Source organism: Triticum urartu, chromosome 4 (genome assembly GCF_003073215.2).
Source record: "Triticum urartu cultivar G1812 chromosome 4, Tu2.1, whole genome shotgun sequence".
Classification (NCBI taxonomy): domain Eukaryota; kingdom Viridiplantae; phylum Streptophyta; class Magnoliopsida; order Poales; family Poaceae; genus Triticum; species Triticum urartu.
Genome location: NC_053025.1, coordinates 594118407 through 594141375, shown reverse-complemented (window position 1 = coordinate 594141375; position 22969 = coordinate 594118407). Strand labels below are relative to the sequence as shown.

Here is a 22969-nt window from a genome sequence, read left to right as displayed (position 1 = left end):
TACAATGTAAAGCAGCAGAGGCTCTTTGTTGATTGGGGCAGCAAGCACCGGCTGGGTGGAGAGCAGAGCTTTGAGCTTTGCAAATGCTGCATCAGCTTCTGGAGTCCACTCGAACTTGTCAGACTTCTTCATCAGTCGGTAAAGAGGCAACGCCTTTTCACCGAGACAAGAAATGAATCGACTTAGAGCGGCCAAGCAGCCTGTGAGCTTTTGGACATCATGCACACGCACAGGACGCTTCATCCGGAGTATGGTACCAACTTTTTCAGGATTGGCGTCGATCCCCCGTTCGGAAACGAGAAAACCGAGTAACTTTCCACCTGGAACTCCGAATGTGCACTTTGATGGATTGAGTTTGATATCATACCTCCTGAGGTTGGCAAAGGTTTCAGCAAGGTCAGTCCGCAGGTCGGAACCTTTCCATGACTTGACCACAATATCATCCATGTATGCCTCCACATTCTGACTGATTTGAGTGAGTAAACACTTCTGAATCATCCTCATGAACGTGGCTCCGGCATTCTTGAGGCCGAACGGCATGGTGACGTAACAGAAGCATCCGAATGGAGTGATGAAAGCTGTTTTGACCTCGTCGGGTCCATACAGACGGATCTGATGGTACCCAGAATAGGCGTCTAGAAAAGACAATCTCTCGCACCCCGCGGTCGAGTCGACTATTTGGTCGATGCGAGGGAGAGGAAAATGATCTTTCAGGCAGGCCCGATTGATATGTTTAAAATCAATGCACATGCGAAGTGACTTGTCCTTCTTGGGGACCATGACGACATTGGTGAGCCACTCGGAGTGGTAAATCTCTCGGATGAACTCCGCTGCTAAGAGCCGAGCCACCTCCTCGCCAATAGCTTTCTTCTTCTGGACGGAGGACCGTCGAAGATGTTCTTTCACAGGCTTGAATTTTGGGTCGACTCGTAGACGGTGCTCAGCCAGCTCTCTGGGAACTCCAGGCATGTCGGAGGGTTTCCATGCGAAGATGTCCCAGTTCTCACGGAGGAGCTGGACGAGCGCTTCTTCCTATTTGGAGTCGAGCGTCGTTGAGATGTGAGTCGGGGCAGCATTGGGGTCGGTCGGGTGAATATGAACTGCCTTCGTTTCACCGGACGATTGAAAAGCTGATTCTGAAGCGGGCTTCTTAGCTCGTAGCAACTCACTCGGATCTGCAGTCTTCTGATACTCTTGCAGCTCAACAACTGCCATCTGAGCGTCAGCAATCTTTGAGCCTTTTTGAAAACACTCTTCTGCCTTCTTCCGATTGCCTGTAACAGTGATCACACCTTTGGGACCAGGCATCTTCAATTTGAGATACACATAACATGGTCGAGCCATGAAGCGTGCGTAAGCTGGCCTGCCCAAAATGGCATGATAAGCACTTTGGAAGTCCACAACCTCGAATGTCAACTTTTCCTTGCGGTAATTCTTCGAATCACCGAAAACCACATCAAGAGCAATCTGGCCGAGTGATTCGGCTTTCTTTCCTGGAATGACTCCGTGGAAGCTCATGTTACTGGTACTGAGCCTGGACATCGGAATGCCCATCCCTTCCAATGTTTCTGCGTATAGTATGTTCAGGCCGCTGCCACCATCCATCAGGACTTTGGTCAGTCGAGTGCCTTCGACAACTGGGTCGACCACCAAAGCTTGCCTCCCAGGGGTGGCAATGTGCATAGGGTGATCAGACTGGTCGAATGTGATGGCAGTCTGAGACCACTTCAGATAACTGGGTGTTACCGGAGCAACCATATTCACCTCACGGTTAATGACTTTCAGTCGACTTTTGCTTTCGACATCAGCAAAAATCATCAGGGTGGAATTGACTTGGGGGTATCCATCGTCACTCTCTTCCTTGTCCTCAACTCTGTCTGACTCTTTTTCCTTATCTTTGGACTGCTTGCCCTGAAACTGCTAGATTAGGAGCCGGCACTGTCGAGTGGTATGCTTTGGGTAAATAAAATTACCCTCTTCATCTTTCTTGGTGTGGATGTGACATGGCAGATCCAAAACATCATTTCCATCTTCATCCTTGACTTTCTTGGGCTTCCAGGGCCCCTTGGGTTTTCCCTTGAATTTTCCCTGGGTTACGGCCAGGGCCTCCCCAGGGGCGGCTGGCTCGGCCTTCCGCTTCTGTTTCCGACTGGAGTTTCCTCCGGTTTCTTGGGCGACTGCCTTGTGCTTGCCACTCCGGAGTCGATCTTCGTCTTCACCATTAGCGTATTTGGTGGCAATCTCCATCATCTGATTCAAAGACATCTCTCCAGTTCGACTGAACTTCAGATTCAATTCTCTGTACTTAACGCCTTCTTTAAAGGCACAAACTGCTTGATGATATGGTACATTCTCAACTGTGTGATGCAATGTGATCCACCTCTGGATGTAATCCCTCAGAGTTTCATTCGGTTTCTGCACGCAAGACCGCAATTCTGTAAGGCCTGCAGGTCGCTTGCATGTTCCCTCAAAGGTTGTGACAAACACTCGGGAGAGATCCTCCCAAGTGTAGATGCTGCTGGGTGCCAACTAATTTAGCCACGCTCTGGCTGAGCCCTCTAACATGAGAGGCAAGTGCTTCATAGCCACCTCATCATTGCCACCGCCAATCTGTACAGCCACTCTGTAATCTTCAAGCCAAGTGTCAGGTTTAGACTCACCGGTGAACTTGCTGACTCCCGTCGCCAACCTGAAGTTGGGAGGAATCACTGCGGCTCTGATGGCTTGACTGGAACACTCTGGCCCCGAAGCATGTACTCTGTTGCTGGCAGGCGCATCTCTGTCGTGGCCTTCTCGATGCGCTCTGTTCCTGTCAACCAAACCTTGAACGAGGATGGATCTCGCATCAAAGCCTGGGTCCCTGGGGTCGACTGGAATTCTCTGCCCAACACTATGAGGGCGTCTGTCATCTCGCTGTCGAGGCACATACGACCCACTCCTCGGGGGAGGGGTTGGCACTCGACGTCGATCATCACGATCGAATCGGTGATCATACTGCTCATTTCTTCTATACTGATCGTGCCGGTCTCCACGTCCCTCACGCCTCGGGGGCGATCTTGGGGTGTGAGCCGACTGGACTGTATCTGTTGCAACGGATCGACTATGGATCCTATTCCGCGACTGAGAAACAGCGGAATTCTGGTTTCCCGCCGCCCGGAGCAGCACTCTGATCTGCAACAAGCCCCTGCCAGCCTCTGACTGGGAGGGCTGAATCGATTCTGCTATACGGGCCGCGGCGGCCAAATTCTGAACTGGGGTTCGATATACCTGCGTCGGCGGGAAGAGCTGACATCGACCGGACTCAGGAGCTCGCTGACGCGCTTGCTCGTCGAGTATTCGCTGGAGATTCTCCAGTCGAGTGCGCTCGGCCAAGTTAGCCAAGCGCGCGTCCTCCAAGGCCCGGGCCTCGGGGGTTTCTCCGACAATAGGAGTGTGGAGTGCGTCCATGTTCCGGCAGCGAAGCTCCTCTCGCTGCAATGACGTGAGAGGTTCGGGGAGATACTCATCGTGGGGATGCGACGGGTCGCCCCCACCCACGCCTCCATCAGCGCGAGGGAAACCGGGAGGACTGTGTGTTCCATCGACTGCCAGAACCTCAGCCGCTGGGTCGCTGCTGTCGCACTCGGATGCGGTCTCCGCGGATCCAGTCGAACAGGCCGTAGAGGGATTCGTCGGGCTCGATTTCCGTGACTTGTGGGGCTGCCGACTGGCGAGCCACGGCATGCCTCACCCACCGCTGGAGTCTCGACCGACCGGAGCGCTTGCGCTGGTGGGAGACAGGGCGGGGAGACGACACGGGGGCCGACTGATACTGGGTCGACGGCTGCCGCAGGAGGACGCCACGAACGCATGCGCGGAAGTGCGTCGCACCGCGGACGGGGAGCGCGTCGATGTCGAGTGGAGCCTCCTGAAGCCAAGCGGAGTCATCGGCGATGAACGTGAGCACGCCGAGACGGATCTCGCAGCCCTCCACCAAAATTCCGCACGAAACCATGATCAAAGTGATCGGAAAAAATTGCAACTTCTCCAACTAGGCGCTAAGATTCCTGCCCCACGGTGGGCGCCAACTGTCGTGGTTCTAACTCTGACAGTGATGTAGGGGGGTGTGTATGGAGAGGCTAGATCTCAGCTATGGAGAAGTTGTAAACACACCAGGATGTACGAGTTCAGGCCCTTTGCGGAGGAAGTAACAGCCCTACGTCTCGGTGCCCGGAGGCGGTCGATTGGATTATAGGTGTGTGAATAACAGGGGTGCGAACCCTTGCTACTGAGGAGGGGGGTGGCTTATATAGAGTTCGCCAGCCCTCTCCTGCCCTCAGTATGCAGGGTTTAAGGTACATTAAGGTTGGGCGTTACTGATAACGCCCCTAATAAAGTGTCATGATGACCATAAAGACTATTTAATGACCGACCGTTTGCCAGCGGAGTGACTTTAGATCTCCTGGCAGTCGAGTGGTTAACCATGTGGTCGAGTGGTAGATTCTTGGTCGAGTGTCTTGAACCCGTCGAGTGGGTACGTTCAAGTCGATTGAAAGATGACTTCTTCTAAGGATGTCCTTGGGTAGGGCTCTTAGGATAGGTCCGTGTCCCTACCCTAGGTACATAGCTTCATTAGACGGCGCGAACCATCTCCCGCTGGTAGGCTTCTGAAAAGCGTCTCATGCTGGCCAGCTTCTTCGTGCCTTCAACGAGCTGAAGGCGGCGCGCCTCCAACGTCTCTGCGTCAGCGTCTTCCGGAATGGGCGCAGTTAGGTCTTGTAGCGCCGCGCCGAGTGAGTCATGCGCTCTCCCGCCGGGGAGCTTGTCATGACTGATGATGAGTACCTCGGTGACGGTGCTTCCGTCGCTCTCCGCGCGAGGGAGAGGTTCATCGTAGACCACCACATTAGTGGGGAACGCGTCAAGCGACGCGGTGTCGGAGTCGACCAGCATCGGGTCGGTGGAGCCTACAGACTCCAAGACTACGGCAGGCTCCCCGGAAATGTGGAGTTGATCGAGGAGGCTCGCGAGGAGGCTCTCGGAGCCGCCCGTGCCTGCGTTGCATGCAGGTTCATCGGAGAGGCGAACCTCGCCGACAAGTTCGGCCAGGCAGCTGGCTGCGCAGGCGATCTCAACGCCGTGCAGCGCGTCGGCGCAAACCCCGTCTGGCGTGCTTGGCTGGCTGCGCTTGCCAGGGAGGAAAAGGGTTCCCGTCCAGAACAGGTCTCCGGACGGCGGTGCACCAGGCCCCACGGTGGGCGCCAAATGTCGGGGGTTAGGTGCGACATATGCCAAAGGATGGCTTATCATGGTGGGGGGCAAGTAGAACGTCGCTGGTGCCTGGAAACGAGATGAGGCGAAGACATGCACGCCGGCGAATCTTACCCAGCTTCAGGGCTCTCCGGGGAGATAATACCCCTACTGCTACTCTGCGGGGTCTCCGCATGATCACTATGGCAAAATGTTTACACGGTTGCTCCTTGAGCTGTTTCCTGGAGGGAGGAGAGGGCAAGGCTAGCTCTCTCCCTCCTATATGATCTGGCCTAGAGCTAATGGGTTCCAACCCTTTGCATGGGTGCCCTGGGGGGTTTATATAGGCCTAACCCCCAGGGGTACAATGGTAATCCGGCTGGACGCGGGCCCAGCCGTCAGCGCCTCTGGCCTCCGTCTTCCCTGCCGACTGGTGGGCCCCGCCGACTGGCCTGGTACGGAGCCGACAGGCCGCGTCCGCTGCGGGCGGGTCTTGCCGGCTGCTGATTACTGTAGCCGTGCTTCTGATGACGCGGACTTGATCATGAGGTCATGGCAACAGCCCGCCGCCTGGCGGGCGATCACTATTGCCACTCTCCATCACATCTTGATTAATGGCGCGTGGGCCCCGGGGAAGGGCTCGGCCGACTCCCCGGGGCCGACTCTCGACGGGTCCGATTGGTGGTCCTCTTGCCATCTCCTGGGGTCTCACTGACTGGTGGGACCCGCTGCCTCTGGGCCGCACAGACAAGCCGTCGTGGGTGCAGGATTCGGTCCTGTGGTGCTGATGTCAGGGCCGGCATGGAAACAGTGCCACGCCGCACGGAGATCTTCCGGGGTACGGCGCGTTGTGGCCATGCCTGCCCTTGGTAAGGGGCGGGAGTGGGCTTCATTGTAGCCACTCCCCTGCCCCGTCCCACTTGATGAGGTCATGGAGTTTGTTGGAGTCGCAGGCCGACTCCCCAAAGCCGGCTTCTCTGGAAGTCGCCAGTCAAGAGTCAGCTTTCCCTGAAGTCGTCCCTGGGACTCGTCCGTGAGTGGTCAGTCGGCCATCTTGCCGTCGACTTCTTGAAGGCGGCTCTTCGTCCTGGGGTCTTGAGGGGCGCAGCCTGCCCTGATGTCTTGAAAGGTTCTGGGCCTCGGGTTGGCCTACCCGTGGCCCATTACTCTGACAACCGGGGAGGGTGATATGATATTCGATCGCGACGACCGAATTGATGAAGTCATGAACTATGAACATGACGAAGAAAATGTTGATCTTGAAACAACAAAGACCGGCGAGGTATATTTATATAAGCAGGCATCTGGTGATGATCACATGTTTTAAATGACTTGAAGATATATATTAACGAATCGATCTTTCTTCTTTCAGCCATCCGGATCGGGCAAATCTTTAGGCAGCAGGACAGTACGAGGCCCGAACAAAGAGTTGAAGGAGGGCGTAAAGTACAATATCGAGGCCATCAAACCTAATGGCGAACCATTAGCGCCTAAGAAGATTGCGGACAAGTTCATTCGTCAGTGCGGAGTTCTTGTGAAGGACCAACTCCCGATCTCCCTTCAAGAATGGAGAGAGCCAGCACAGCCACGTCCAGGACTTACTTTTGTCGACGACAGACAAAAACTTCTGCTTTGGGAAACGCTCATGGAACATTTCACCCTACCAGATCATTTCACAGATGTAGATGTGGAGAAAGTTAAGGACGCTGCTCTTAGGAAGATGGCGGTTGCATTCAACAACCACAAGAATCGTGTATGGGACAAGTACGTCAAGGGAGGAAGGAAGACTCCAGTATTCGAGGGAACACTAGAGAACCAAAGTGCTCATTGGGACGATTTCGTGAAATTCAAGGATTCGGAATTATCTAAGGAACGGTCAAGAATAAACAAGGCCAATGCCGCAAAAAAGGATAAGTTCCGTAAGCTGGGGCCAGGTGGCTATGCGGTGGGAATGCCTAAGTGGGATAAGTCTGAGAAAGAGATGGAGGATGCAGGTGTCACTCCAGAAACATTGAGCTGGCCCCCCAGGTGCAGGACTTGGTTCGATGCGCATGGGGGGAGTTGGACCCGAAGACAGGCAAAGTTTCGAAGAAGGCATGTCTGGACGGAGCCGAAGATAAGCTACTTGTTGCAATAGAAGAGGCTCAATCGGGGGTGTTCGAGCCCAACAGAGAGAACGACGAGCTTACGCGTGCCCTGGGAAATCCTGAACACCCGGGAAGAACACGAGGCAAGGGCGCTATTCCGTGGTATGAGGGGTTTTCGGACTGGAACGCCGACTACAGAACCCGTGCGAGAAAGAAGATTGCGGAGGAGAAGAAGAGGAAGATGGAGGAGGAGCAGAGGAAGTTGGACTATGAATGCCTTCAAGGCTTAGAATCAGCGCACACGAACTTGGCAGTCGAATTCCAATGGCAGCAGGAGCAGATCGACTCACTTATCCAGCAAAGGGGGTCTCAGCAGCTACAGCATCTAGCGGATGATCCAGCATTGGATAGCACCGTCCCATCCATGCCGAGAAGCAGCGTGGGTTCCGCCTCGGGCGACGCATTGCTGGATAGCTACCCAGTGGATGACATCATGGAGAACACTAACTGCGAGCTACACTTCAAAATGAAGAACATATCCATGAAGGTGGCAGACGCCGTTGCTTTTACAAATCCCCTCGAGGCAACCTTCCATTGCAACCCGATTCCAGCGGGCTATGCTCGTGTCTTGGTTGATGAGGTGGTGGCCCAATATTCGGGGCTAGAGTTTGACATTCCTGGAGGTGACGAGGAGCACACACTGGGAGAGGCCAACCATCTATCATCCTATGGAGAAAGGATTGCATCATCTTTCGAAGGCCACCGACACCGCGTCATCCGACTCCTCGTCGAAGTCCGCCACCGAGTCAGCAGACTCCCGCTCCTCCAAGTCCACCAATGCGTCAGGCCACTCCTCCTCCAAGTCCGGCACAGCTTCAGGCCACTCCTCCTCCTCCAAGTCCGGCAAAGCGTCAGGACACTCCTCCTCCAAGTCTGGCACAGCTTCAGGCCACTCCTCCTCCTCCAAATCAGCCACGTCAGCCGTCTTCGCCGCCTCAGCAATCACGGAAGAGAGCCGCCTCAGCTATGGTGTGTAGCGGTACAAGTCGAGGTAGTACTAGAGGTACAAGCGGAGGCAAGCGATTTCAATATGGTCCAAGCAGCCTCGCGCCTCTTCCGCAAAGGCCTTACGACAAGTCCGAGGAGGAAAACGCAGCTGATACGTCTCCAATGTATTTATAATTTTTTATTGCTCCATGCTATATTATCTACTGTTTTGGGAAATATTGGGCTTTATTTTCCACTTTTATATTATTTTTGGGACTAACCTATTAACCGGAGGCCCAGCCCAGATTTGCTGTTTTATGCCTATTTTAGTGTTTCGAAGAAAAGGAATATCAAACGGAGTCGAAACGGAACGAAATCAACTGGAGAAGTTATTTTTGGAACGAAAGCCACCGGATAGACTTGGACTCCACGTCAGGAGATACGGGAGGTGCTCACGAGGGTGGGGGCGCCCCCCCCCCTAGGGCACGTCCCCTGCCTCGTGGGGCCCCCGTAGCTCCTCCGACGTACCCCCTGCACCCATATATACCTACGTATCGTAAAACTTCCAGAACAGAAAATAGATCGGGAGTTCCGCCGCCAGAAGCCTCCGTAGCCACCAAAAACCAATCTAGACCCGTTCCGGCACCCTACCGGAGGGGGCAATCCCTCTCCGGTGGCCATCTTCATCATCCCGGTGCTCTCCATGATGAGGAGGGAGTAGTTCTCCCTCGGGGCTGAGGGTATGTACCAGTAGCTATGTGTTTGATCTCTCTCTCTCTCTCGTGTTCTTGAGGTGATACAATCTTGATGTATCGCAAGCTTTGCTATTATAGTTGGATCTTATGTTTCTCATCCCCCTCTTCTCTCTTGTAATGAATTGAGTTTCCCCTTTGAAGTAATCTTATCAGATTGAGTCTTTAAAGATTTGAGAACACTTGATGTATGTCTTGCCGTGGATATCTGTGGTGACAATGGGATATCACGTGATTCACTTGATGTATGTTTTGGTGACCAACTTGCGGGTTCCGCCCATGAACCTATGCATAGGGGTTGGCACACGTTTTTGTCGTGATTCTCCGATAGGAACTGTGGGGCACTCTTTGAGGTTCTACGTGTTGGTTGAATAGATGAATCTGAGATTGTGTGATGCATATCGTATAATCATACCCACGGATACTTGAGGTGACATTGGAGTATCTAGGTGACATTAGGGTTTTGGTTGATTTGTGTCTTAAGGTGTTATTCTAGTACGAACTCTAGGGCTATTTGTGACACTTATAGGAATAGCCCAACGGATTGATTGGAAAGAATAACTTTGAGGTGGTTTCGTACCCTACCATAATCTCTTCGTTCATTCTCTGCTATTAGTGACTTTGGAGTGACTCTTTGTTGCATGTTGAGGGCTAGTTTTATGATCCAATTATGTTAATATTGTTGAGGGAACTTACACTAGAGAAAGTATGAACCCTAGGCCTTATTTCCACGCATTGCAATACCGTTTACGCTCACTTTTACCATTAGTTACCTTGCTGTTTTTTATAATTTCTGATTACAAATACCTTTATCTACCATCCATATTGCACTTGTATCACCGTTTCTTCGCCGAACTAGTGCACCTATACAATTTACCATTGTATTGGGTGTTGGGGACACAAGAGACTCTTTGTTATTTGGTTGCAGGGTCGCTTGAGAGAGACCATCTTCATCCTACGCCTCATACGGATTGATAAACCTTAGGTCATCCACTTGAGGGAAATTTTCTACTGTCCTACAAACCTCTGCACTTGGAGGCCCAACAACGTCTACAAGAAGAAGGTTGTGTAGTAGACATCAAGCTCTTTTTTGGCGCCATTGCCAGGGAGGTGAGTGCTTGAAGGTATATCTTTAGATCTTGCAATCGTGTCTTTTAGTTTCTTGTTTTATCACTAGTTTAGTTTATAAAAGAAAACTATAAAAAATGCAATTGAGTTTGTCTCATACGCTTCACCTTTTTAATATCTTTCGTGAGTATGATGGAAAGGATAATTGTGCTCAAGTGCTAGAAGAAGAAATCTATAAAATGTTTGGCACTAAATATTTGAATGATGAGCATGATTGCAATGTTGTTAGTATGAATTCCTTGAATATCCATGATGTTAATGATATGCAAAGCCACAAGCTTGGGGAAGCTATGTTTGATGAAGATGATATTTTTTGTCCCCCAAGTTTTGATGAGCAAATTTATTATGATGAAAGCATGCCTCCTATCTATGATGATTATTGTGATGACACGTATGCTTTAAAGAATAATGATAACCATGAAACTTGTCATCTTCATTTTAATTTTCAATCACATGATAGTTATTTTGTTGAGTTTGCTCCCACTATTATTCATGAGAAGAATTTTGCTTATGTGGAGAGTAGTAAATTTTCTATGCTTGTAGATCATGAAAAGAATGCTTTAAGTGCTGGTTATATTGTTGAATTCATTCATGATGCTACTGAAAATTATTATGAGGGGGGAATATATGCTTGTAGGAATTGCAATAATATCAAGTTTCCTCTCTATGTGCTTAAAGTTTTGAAGTTATGCTTGTTTTGCCTTCCTATGCTAGTTGATTATTGCTCCCATAAGTTGTTTGTTCACAAAAAACCTATGCATAGGAAGTGGGTTAGGCTTAAATGTGCTAGTCATATTCTTCATGATGTTCTCTCTATATTTCAATTCTTATCTTTTATGTGAGCATCATTGTCATTATCATGCCTAGCTAGGGGTGTTAAACGATAGCGTTTGTTGGGAGGCAACCCAATTTTATTTTAGTTCCTTGCTTTTTGTTCCTGTTTAGTAATTAATAATTCATCTAGCCTCTGTTTAGATGTGGTTTTATGCTTTTAATTAGTGTTTGTGCCAAGTAGAACCTTTGGGAAGACTTGGGTGAAGTCTTGTTGATCATGCTATAAAAAACAGAAACTTTAGCGCTCAAGAGAACTGCTGTCATTTTTATTTGGAGAGTGATTTTTAGTTAATTATTTTTGCAGATGATTAATAGATAAAGTCCTCAGGTCCATCAATTTAGTTGAGAATTTTATGAGTTCCAGAAGTATACGTTTGATCCAGATTACTACAGACTGTTCTGTTTTTGACAGATTCTGTCTTTCGTGTGTTGTTTGCTTATTTTGATGAATCTATGAGTAGTATCGGAGGGTATGAACCATATATAAGTTGGAATACAATAGGTTTAAAACCAATATAAATTAAGAATGAGTTCATTACAGTACCTTGAAGTGGTGATTTATTTTCTAATACTAACGGAGCTCACGAGTTTTCTACTTTAAGTTTTGTGTTGTGAAGTTTTCAAGTTTTGGGTAAAGATTCGATGGATTATGGAATAAGGAGTGGCAAGAGACTAAGCTTGGGGATGCCCAAGGCACCCCAAGGTAATATTCAAGGACAACCAAGAGCCTAAGCTTGGGGATGCCCCGGAAGGCATCCCCTCTTTCGTCTTCGTTCATCGGTAACTTTACTTGGAGCTATATTTTTATTCGCCACATGATATGTGTTTTGCTTGGAGCATCAATTTATTTTGTTAATTTTCTTGCTGTTATTTATAACAATGTTTTGCATCTTTTATTTCAAGAAAAGTGGCATTGATAGCCTTTACTATGCCTATTTTAGAAGTCCACATGTTGCTGTTTGAAAACAGAAAGTTTACCGCTGTTGCAATAATTCCCTAGAAAAGTAAGAATGTGATAAAATGTTGAAACCTTTTGAATATTAAGATCTTATAAATTTACTACAGTGGGAATTTTATTTCATAATTGTTGGAGCTAGGGAAGTATGGATGTTGCAGCATTCTTTACAGACTATCCTGTTTAGGCAGATTGCTGTTATGTTTGCATTGTTTGCATATGGTTGCTTCTTTAATGATTCTATTTGAGGATAGGACTATTAAATATGCAGAGGCATTTAGTATGCAATGTTTAATAATAATTTTAGTGATTTGCTACATTAGAGTATGATAAGGTTTTTGCAATGGTTTATACTAACTTATCTCACGAGTCCTTGTTGAGTTTTGTGTGGATGAAGCTTTTGAGATTTAGGGAGACCGTGATATGAGAGGAATTAAGGAGACACAAAAGCTCAAGCTTGGGGATGCCCAAGGCATCCCAAGATAATATTTCAAGAAGTCTCAAGCATCTAAGCTTGGGGATGCCCCGGTTGGCATCCCACCTTTCTTCTTCAACAACTATCGGTTAGTTTCGGTTTATCCTAAGTTTTTGCTTCTTCACATGATGTTTGCCATTCTTAGAACGTCATTTTATTTTGCTTTGCTTGCTGTTTGAATAGAATACCAAGATCTGAAATTATTAAATGTTCGAGAGTCTTCACATAGTTGCATAATTATTCGACTACTCATTGATCTTCACTTATATCTTTCGGAGTAGTTTGTCATTTGCTCTAGTGCTTCACTTATATCTTTTAGAGCATGGTGGTAGTTTTATTTTGAATAAATAGATGAACTCTCATGTTTCACTTATATTATTTTGAAAGTCTTAATAGCATGGTAATTTACTAAAATCCTAATATGCTAGGTATTCAAGAATAATAAAATTCTCTTATGAGTGTTTTGAATACTAAGAGAAGTTTGATGCTTGATAATTGTTTTGAGATATGAAGATGGTGATATTAGAGTCATGCTAGTTGAGTAGTTGTGAATTTGAGAAATACTTGTGTTAAAGTTTGTGATTCCCGTAGCATGCACGTATGGTGAACCGTTATGTGATGAAGTCGGAGCATGATTTATTTATTCATTGTCTTCCTTATGAGTGGCGGTCGGGGACGAGCGATGGTCTTTTCCTACCAATCTATCCCCCTAGGAGCATGCGCGTAGTACTTTGTTTCGATAACTAATAGATTTTTGCAATAAGTATGTGAGTTCTTTATGACTAATGTTGAGTCCATGGATTATACGCACTCTCACCCTTCCACCATTGCTAGCCTCTCTAGTACCGCGCAACTTTCGCCGGTACCATACACCCACCATATACCTTCCTCAAAACAGCCACCATACCTACCTATTATGGAATTTCCATAGCCATTCCGAGATATATTGCCATGCAACTTTCCACCATTCCGTTCATCATGACACATTCATCATTGTCATATTGCTTAGCATGATCATGTAGTTGACATAGTATTTGTGGCAAAGCCACTGTTCATGATTCTTTCATACTTGTCACTCTTGATTCATTGCATATCCCGGTACACCGCCGGAGGCATTCATATAGAGTCATACTTTGTTCTAGTATCGAGTTGTATCATTGAGTTATAAATAAATAGAAGTGTGATGATCATCATTCAATAGAGCATTGTCCCAAAAAAGAGAAAGGCCATAAAAAAATAAAGGCCAAAAAAAGGCCAAATAAAAAAGGGGGGGACAATGCTACTATCCTTTTACCACACTTGTGCTTCAAAGTAGCACCATGATCTTCATGTTAGAGAGTCTCCTATGTTGTCACTTTCATATACTAGTGGGAATATTTCATTATAGAACTTGGCTTGTATATTCCAATGATGGGCTTCCTTAAAATGCCCTCGGTCTTCGTGAGCAAGCGAGTTGGATGCACACCCACTAGTTTCTTTTCTTGAGCTTTCATATACTTATAGCTCTAGTGCATCCGTTGCATGGCAATCCCTACTCACTCACATTGATATCTATTGATGGGCATCTCCATAGCCCGTTGATACGCCTAGTCGATGTGAGACTATCTTCTTCCTTTTTGTCCTCTCCACAACCACCATTCTATTACACCTATAGTGCTATGTCATCGGGGTTGTGCATTGATATGTATTGCGTGAAGATTGAAAAAGTTTGAGAACATCAGAAGTATGAAACAATTGCTTGGCTTGTCATCGGGGTTGTGCATGATTTAAATATTTTGTGTGGTGAAGATAGAGCATAGCCAGACTATATGATTTTGTAGGGATAACTTTCTTTGGCCATGTTATTTTGAGAAGACATGATTGCTTAGTTAGTATGCTTGAAGTATTATTATTTTTATGTCAATATGAACTTTTGTCTTGAATCTTTCGAATCTGAATATTCATATCACAAGTAAGAAGAATTACATTGAAATTATGCCAACTAGCATTCCACATCAAAAATTATCTTTTTATCATTTACCTACTCGAGGACGAGCAGGAATTAAGCTTGGGGATGCTTGATACGTCTCCAACGTATCTATAATTTTTGATTGCTCCATGCTATATTATCTACGGTTTTGGGCAATATGGGCTTTATTTTCCACTTTTATATTATTTTGGGGACTAACCTATTAACCGGAGGCCCAGCCCAGATTTGCTGTTTTATGCCTATTTCAGTGTTTCGAAGAAAAGGAATATCAAACGGAGTCGAAACGGAACGAAATCAACTAGAGAAGTTATTTTGGAACGAAAGCCACCGGATAGACTTGGACTCCACGTCAGGAGATACAGGAGGTGCTCACGAGGGTGGGGGCGCCCCCCCTAGGGCGCGCCCCCTGCCTCGTGGGGCCCCCATAGCTCCTCCGACGTACCCCCTGCACCCATATATACCTACGTATCGTAAAACTTCCAGAACAGAAAATAGATCAGGATTTCCGCCGCCAGAAGCCTCCGTAGCCACCGAAAACCAATCTAGACCCGTTTCGGCACCCTGCCGGAGGGGGAAATCCCTCTCCGGTGGCCATCTTCATCATCCCGGTGCTCTCCATGACGAGGAGGGAGTAGTTCTCCCTCGGGGCTGAGGGTATGTACCAGTAGCTATGTGTTTGATCTCTCTCTCTCGTGTTCTTGAGGTGATACGATCTTGATGTATCGCGAGCTTTGCTATTATAGTTGGATCTTATGTTTCTCCTTCCCCTCTTCTCTCTTGTAATGAATTGAGTTTCCCCTTTGAAGTAATCTTATCGGATTGAGTCTTTAAAGATTTGAGAACACTTGATGTATGTCTTGCCGTGGATATCTGTGGTGACAATGGGATATCACGTGATTCACTTGATGTATGTCTTGGTGACCAACTTGCGGGTTCCGCCCATGAACCTATGCATAGGGGTTGGCACATGTTTTCGTCGTGATTCTCCGATAGGAACTTTGGGGCACTCTTTGAGGTTCTATGTGTTGGTTGAATAGATGAATCTGAGATTGTGTGATGCATATCGTATAATCATACCCACGGATACTTGAGGTGACATTGGAGTATCTAGGTGACATTAGGGTTTTGGTTGATTTGTGTCTTAAGGTGTTATTCTAGTATGAACTCTAGGGCTGTTTGTGACACTTATAGGAATAGCCCAACGGATTGATTGGAAAGAATAACTTTGAGGTGGTTTCGTACCCTACCATAATCTCTTCGTTCGTTCTCCGCTATTAGTGACTTTGGAGTGACTCTTTGTTTCATGTTGAGGGATAGTTTTATGATCCAATTATGTTAGTATTGTTGAGGGAACTTACACTATCGAAAGTATGAACCCCAGGCCTTATTTCCACGCATTGCAATACCGTTTACGCTCACTTTTACCATTAGTTACCTTGCTGTTTTTTATAATTTCTGATTACAAATACCTTTATCTACCATCCATATTGCACTTGTATCACCGTTTCTTCGCCGAACTAGTGCACCTATACAATTTACCATTGTATTGGGTGTTGGGGACACAAGAGACTCTTTGTTATTTGGTTGCAGGGTTGCTTGAAAGAGACCATCTTCATCCTACGCCTCCTACGGATTGATAAACTTTAGGTCATCCACTTGAGGGAAATTTGCTACTGTCCTACAAACCTCTGCACTTGGAGGCCCAACAACGTCTACAAGAAGAAGGTTGTGTAGTAGACATTAGCAGCCATATCGAAGGCCGAGGTGGAAGCCCATTTTGCACCGAAACCGCCACCGCCGCCAAGGGAGAAAGTGCCTGAGGAAAAGATTGACCACTTCATTTGTATGGCTAGAGCACCAGCTCCCAAGCCTATTGACACAGACTATGAGCGCCACCTTAGGAAGTTAAATCGAGCACGTCTACAGAAAGAGGCGAGCTCGAGCTCGAGCAAATCAGCTGGCAAAAGGAGCGGTAAAACCGTTCCCCAGCTGGGAGAACAGGTGGCTCAATCAATCCCCCCGCTTGTTGTACCAACAACACATGAGAGTACGCGCGCCCAATATTATTGTGGACAAACCGTTAACGTTCCCGGGCTGGGCGATGTGGTAATAACCGAGGAGCATATTGAGAAGGCTAAAAGCATCATGATCACTGTTGGACAACTCCTCGATATCGAGCCCATGTCTCTGATTACAGAGGAGGAAATAAAACGGAAATATGTCTGGGCCAACCTTTGGTCGAGCCAGACGAGGTCAAGAAGCTCCCAACGAGAATGTATGAATTGCATCAATGGTACATGGACATTACCAAGATTTCCAATCGAGAGTCCCTCATGGTGAATGTCAAGAAGGATCATTACTACCATGAGAAAGTTGTGTTCGTTGAGTATTCAAAACTATTTCAGTTATACAATCAAGACGCACTCGACAAATCTATCGTCAGTTGCTATTGTCTGTAAGTGATTTCTTTTTGTAATTTAAGTCTCAAGCTAGCTGTAGTGATCATTTTGATCAATCATTACCTGTAATTATCCTCACTATATTCTTTTCTGTGGTATTATGCAGGATGAAGATTTATGAAATGAAAAAAGGTGGACGCTATGGCATTGGGTTCGTTGACCCAAATACCATTAATGAATACACATGGAAATCAGATCTATATTACGAAAAAAGTGTAGAGGAAAGCATGCTAGAGTTCTTCAAGCGCCTCAAATACAATGAAGATATACTACTTCCTTACAACTTCGAGTGAGTCACATTGTCTTGTACTACAAATTCTGTTTTTGCCTACTAACTAGCTATATGTTTTTGCTTACATATGCCCGCTTAATTAAGACATGCAAACGTTTGTGCATGCAGATTTCACTGGATCTTGTTAATCATTAAAGTTAATGAAGGAACAATTGAAGTACTAGACTCACTACTTAAGAAAGCAAGTGACTACACCATCGTGAAGGGGATAGTCAACAGGTAATTTCAATCATTATTAACTATATCTCGGCCTATTTAATTAGTTCGTTTTTTCCTGATAACAACTATTTAATAACCCATTTATTCATTTTCTTTGTCGGCGGGCAGGGCTTGGGCAAAAGTTCATCAGCGTCACTCCAGGCCATTGGAAACGAAATCTGAAATGGTATCGACCCAAGGTAAGTAATTAAGTAGTACTAGCTAGCTAGCTGCCATCTCTTTAATTATCATGCTTGATTAATTATTATCTGATCAAATTCCATTCTCGTAAAGGCCCTGAAGCAGGCGCCGGGGAATAATCTGTGTGCATACTACGTTTGCGAGAACATTCGCATGATGGCATCCGAAAGGAGCAGATCTCAAAGACAGGAGTGGGTACGTTTGTCAGAACACTATTCACAATTTTTACACCATTATCAATATCTAGTCACACAACTAATACACATGCATATTGATCTCCTTCTTAACAGTTCAAAAAGGTGCGGGAGCAGCTCCTAGCAGAGGACCGCATAGAAGCAATTCAAGAGGAAATAACAGGATTTTTGCTCGACCAGGTCATAGATCCCAAAGGAGAATACTTTTACCCGCTACCGCCCCCATGAACCATTTCCAATTGTCATCGTGCTCCGAAGGCATCAATTAGGCTAATGCCACTGGCTCCGAAGGCACCAATTACGAGAAACTGTATATAGCTACCTAATTGTATACATATATACATGTGTGTATATATGTGTGAATTAATGGTGGTTGTGAGACATTCGATGATATATATATATATATATATATATATATATGATCGGTTCTACTAAAAATTCTATTTATATATATGCATAACGTGTATAATATGTAGCATCGTAAAATACCAGCAAACGAAAAAGAATTAAATGGAAAACACAAAATTAAATGAAAAAGAAATCATAAACCCAAAAACCCCCCAACCTTTTAATACCGGTTGGTGTCACCAACCGGTACTAAAGGGCTCCCTGCCACCCGAGCTGGCTCGTGCCACGTGGTTGCCCTTTAGCACAGGTTCATGCTGAACCGGTACTAAAGGGGGGGACCTTTAGTGCCCACACTTTAGTGCCGGTTACCGAACCGGAACTAAAGGGCCTTACGAACTGGTGCTATTGCCCGGTTCTGCAGTAGTGTTTATGAAGTCTCTGCTTGGTTCTAACTCAGTAGCACAATCTAAACTCGGGAGTCTATTTACAGTTACTGAATCTCAAACTCTGAAATAACGAGAAATTTCAAAGTGAAAGAAGAACAAATTATGAATGTGATGTGATTAATTTAGAAACATGTACTCTTGGCGCAAATCAGTGAGCTCATTGGTTCCTACCTTTTGGAGTATTAAATTATCATCCTATGACTTAGACAGGTTCAGACTGTAGATTCATTGTCTTTTCTTTTCTTTTAGAATACACCCTGGATGGTGTATTATGCATTAAAGAGAGAAGTCATCTGCAGAGCAGGTACAACGCCATGAGGACCGCTAGAAACAAAACGATAAGAAACCTTTCTAGAGATTCATTGCTCATACTTGCTGATTCTATGGTCATTCTTACTGAGCTTGGATTTTTTTAGTGAGAGAATCCACACCTTAGCAATCTTCTTCCTGCTGTGCGCTCTGATTTCTAGTGATCATTATGTGTGCGAACATGTGCTCATAGATTGTTTTCATGGCTTAACTTATCTGCATTTTGCAGACGTATTATCTGATGCAGTTTTCTGACACAAAGCACTAGGCGATGCTGTTGGATTTGGGTCTGCCTTTCTGTTTGCTGCTGTGTTTGGTCTGTTTGACCCTCTTTGTGCCTACATCTTCACGAAATCGGGATCTGACGTTGCTGACCCTCCTGTTCGTTCAGGTACCAGGCTGTACAATACCCGGAAGCTGGTGCCATCTGGCCTTCTTTCAGCACTCTCTCTAGGTGCCCTGGGAGTCTTCTACGCTGCTTACTTGCAAGACAAGGTGTGAGCTAATCGCCTGACCAGCTCTACTTTTCTGTACTGCTAACTGAAGAAGCTTCCTTCAAGGTTCCCTCTCATAAATGAAAAAATTGGGACTGAGCACCGACGGTCGGTGTTCCTCCCAACGTTGTAGCAGTCCCAACAAACAGCATTTAGTGCCCCTCTGTTTGTTGCCAATGATAAGCTGTGGCCAAGCTTTCAGTTGCCGATGCGCTGATTGTAGTTGCAGTTGCAGTTGCTCGGGACTCAGTTGTAGTTACTAACATAATATAAACTAGATTGAAAATACATCACATGGACATTAGTATTGTGCTATGCATACACCATAAGGATGCTGATTCTAGTTTTAAAGTAGTAGACTAATTTTCCCTTGCTTGAAACTCCTATGCTGAATTAGAGGGTATGCCGATGCTACTACTAATCATTGTTGGTGAAGCAAATGTCATTTGAGAAATCATTTTTTCTTGTTAATGAAGATTGTTACAAACATTATGCTTTCCTGTGTCTCAACACTGTCAACCTGGCTCATAAAATGATATTTTTTTACTATTGATTCATGTGCATGGGCTAAAAAGAAAGAAAATACCCTGCTGGATTTGAACGAGGACGCGAACTAATAAGTTTTTTTACTTTCCCAACGTGGGTGCATGGGTGATTGACGCGGACTACCATAGCCCGGTGGGTGTCGTGCTCTTCAAACACTTGGACGCGGACTTCACCGTGAAGCCCAGAGACTGTGTCGCGCAGATGATCGTCCAGGTGATTGCGACGTCGGAGGTCGTCGAGGTGGAGGACCTCGACATGGGGCTGCGGCGACGATGATAACGACGACATCGACATCGACACGGGGCTACGGCGGCGATGAAGACGACGACAATGTCATGGTGCTCCGGCGGCGGCGACGACGACATCAACACCATCAACACGGCCTTGTGGAGGCGTCGACGCCGGCGACTTACACGTGTGGCATATATTGTGTGTGTGTGCGTGCGTGTGTTAATTATCTACATCAGATATGTATGTTTGATGATTGACTGTATGCATAACATGTACGTATTGTGAAATGCATGTCTGAACTGAAATAGGTAGACTTTTATTTTTTTTAAATCCTAATTTGTTACTAGTAGCGTGGGTGTATAATAGAAGCGCTACTACTATTTCTTTACTAGTAGCGTGGGTGTATAATAGAAACGCTACTGGTATGTCTGTTTAGCAGTAGCGTAAGGTAAAACACACGCTACTACTAAAAAATAGTTGTAGCGTCATAGCAGTAGCGTGGGAACCTACGCTACTGGTAGTCTAAAAACCTACACTATTGGTAAGGTTTTTCCTAGTAGTGTCAGGAGCTTGGAGCTGTGCAAGCGTGCAAGATTTGTTTTGGACCCCAAAAGAGGACCGAGTCCTCACGTACGTCACGGCAACAAGTTGATTTGACCGGAAGGAAAATCTATCAGACGTGATACGGCGGTACATCGGAAAGCACACACAGGGCAAAGCAATAGCAGCATCAGGAGTTGAGCCAGGAGCCATCACGTGAAGACCAAAGCAATTTATTGGTTAGATTTGCTAGTACTAGTATACGTGCTTGAAGTACTTGGGCATTGCGTGTAGAAGCTCGGTTATTTTTCAAGGTCAGCCATGCGAAGAATCATGACGTCATCGGGCATCGGGTTTGAGGTGGAAAAGTTCAACGGAACTGAAACCTTGGGTTATGGCAGATACGGTTGAAAGATTGTGGGCACAACAAAGATGCTTGAAGGCGTTGCGAGAAGTCATGTGAGTTAAGATGGAATTATCATGTGATGGATGGAAATTCACGGAAGATGATTTGAGAGCCTTGAAGCGTGTCGTTGCAGTCGAACAAGTTCGGCTGGGTCGGACTGAACAGTCTGACGGATCGACGCAAGTCGGTTGGTACAGAAGACGTTGGTGGGATCGGCGACGACAACATAGGAGCGTGATGCTGATGTGACCGATTTCTGGGGCGTGGAAACACGTGGCGCAGGCCCCGAGGGCTTGTGTGGCTTCGACAAGACTATGACGCGGGGTTGATTCAAGATGATGTACACACAGAGCTTGAAGTCGACGGGGCGTGAGGGTGGACTGATCATCTACCATGGAGTCATGTTGAAGGTGGAGCTGGAGTCTGGAGGACTTCACTCGGTGTTGATTGAGGAGTTACGGCATAAGTGCACAGAGAGTCGAAGCCTATTCAGCGGGAAAAGCGAGTGACATGCAGTTCGGACTGGAGCCCAGTGGTCTGATGGAAGCGTGAAACTCGTCATCGGTCGGTGTTGATCGGTGGTACTCTGCAGTGGGGGTTGAGTGGTGTGGGTTCGCGACCCTTGAGACTCGACTGGAACAGCAGAGGCTCGACGCGGTAATAGCGGAGGCTCTGGTGGTCATACATGTGGTTAGACAACTGCGAATTTGACTCGGAATGACTACAAGCAATGGTGAAATTCTTTCAAGTTCCAGACAGGCGGTCAAGAAAGGAGCGGTGATGTTGAGTTCAGGTAACTCTTATGTTTGACATCCAATATGTGAGTTGTTCATTTTCACGCAGGTCAGTGATCAATGTGTGATGCGTTGAACGAAGCTCTGAAAGTTGGGAGCATACACTAGAGTAAAGAAGAACTTAATTTTGCTCGAGTGATGACAATGATCAAGAAAAGAAGGGACTACAAGTTGCAGGTGGAATCATATTAAGTCTTTGGAGTAGCAGCGATACTCATAGGATAAACTCAAGTCCAATGTACATGGAAGTTTGATGCATTGACGAATTCAAGGTGGTGAAGAATATTCGCCAAGGTGGAGTTTGTTAGAGTTGTGTCAAATATTGTGTACAAGGTAGGTTACAGTTGGACTTGTAGTTGTATTGTCTTTACATAGGATATGTAGTCTTGTCCAAATAGGACACTTATATCCTAGACCTCTCATATATAGCGGGGGTAGACACACGATATAACCTATGCCAACATAATAGCACCGACACGCAAGGGAAGCCGGTGGCATGTGCCGATGTCCAGAGCAACCGGATGCGGTATTGTAGTGGTGTCATGGGAAGAAGCGCCTATAATCAAGCCCCGAGATGTAACCATATCAACAAACCTCGTTAACAAATCTCGACGGCGTTCATCAAACTATTTACTTAATCCTTTTTTCATTCTACTTGGATCAGAGGAATATGCGATGATGCAGCTTTTAAGCTATTTGTACACTGGAAAGTTGACAACAACTGAGCCTGCTCTTTTGCTCGACACCTGATGGCTGCCGACAAGTTTGAGATTTTTTCTTGCATGAGGCATTGCAGTCAGTTGCTTTCAAGCTTACCTATAACCACAGATTCTGCACTGCTCTACCTAGACCATCCATGCTCCATTTTAAAGGCCGATGAAGTTAGGCCTTTAACAGATACAGCCAAGGAATTCCTTACCAACAAATATAATGATTTGGCTAAGTGAGTCATCTCAACTGGATAGGTCCACATTTTATTTTATTTTATTTATTGAGAAAAATGCGGACATTGTTGTCAAGCCATCTCTACTTTTAATTGAGCAGTTGGTAGTCTCCGTCAGTCAATTTTCGTCCCATCAAAAACGGTTAATTTTC

At 46.3% G+C, this 22969-nt stretch overlaps 1 pseudogene; it reads left to right on the top strand.

Moving 5' to 3' along the window:
- LOC125552987 overlaps positions 1 to 22969 on the top strand; it is an 82846-nt pseudogene that overhangs the window by 50059 nt on the left and 9818 nt on the right.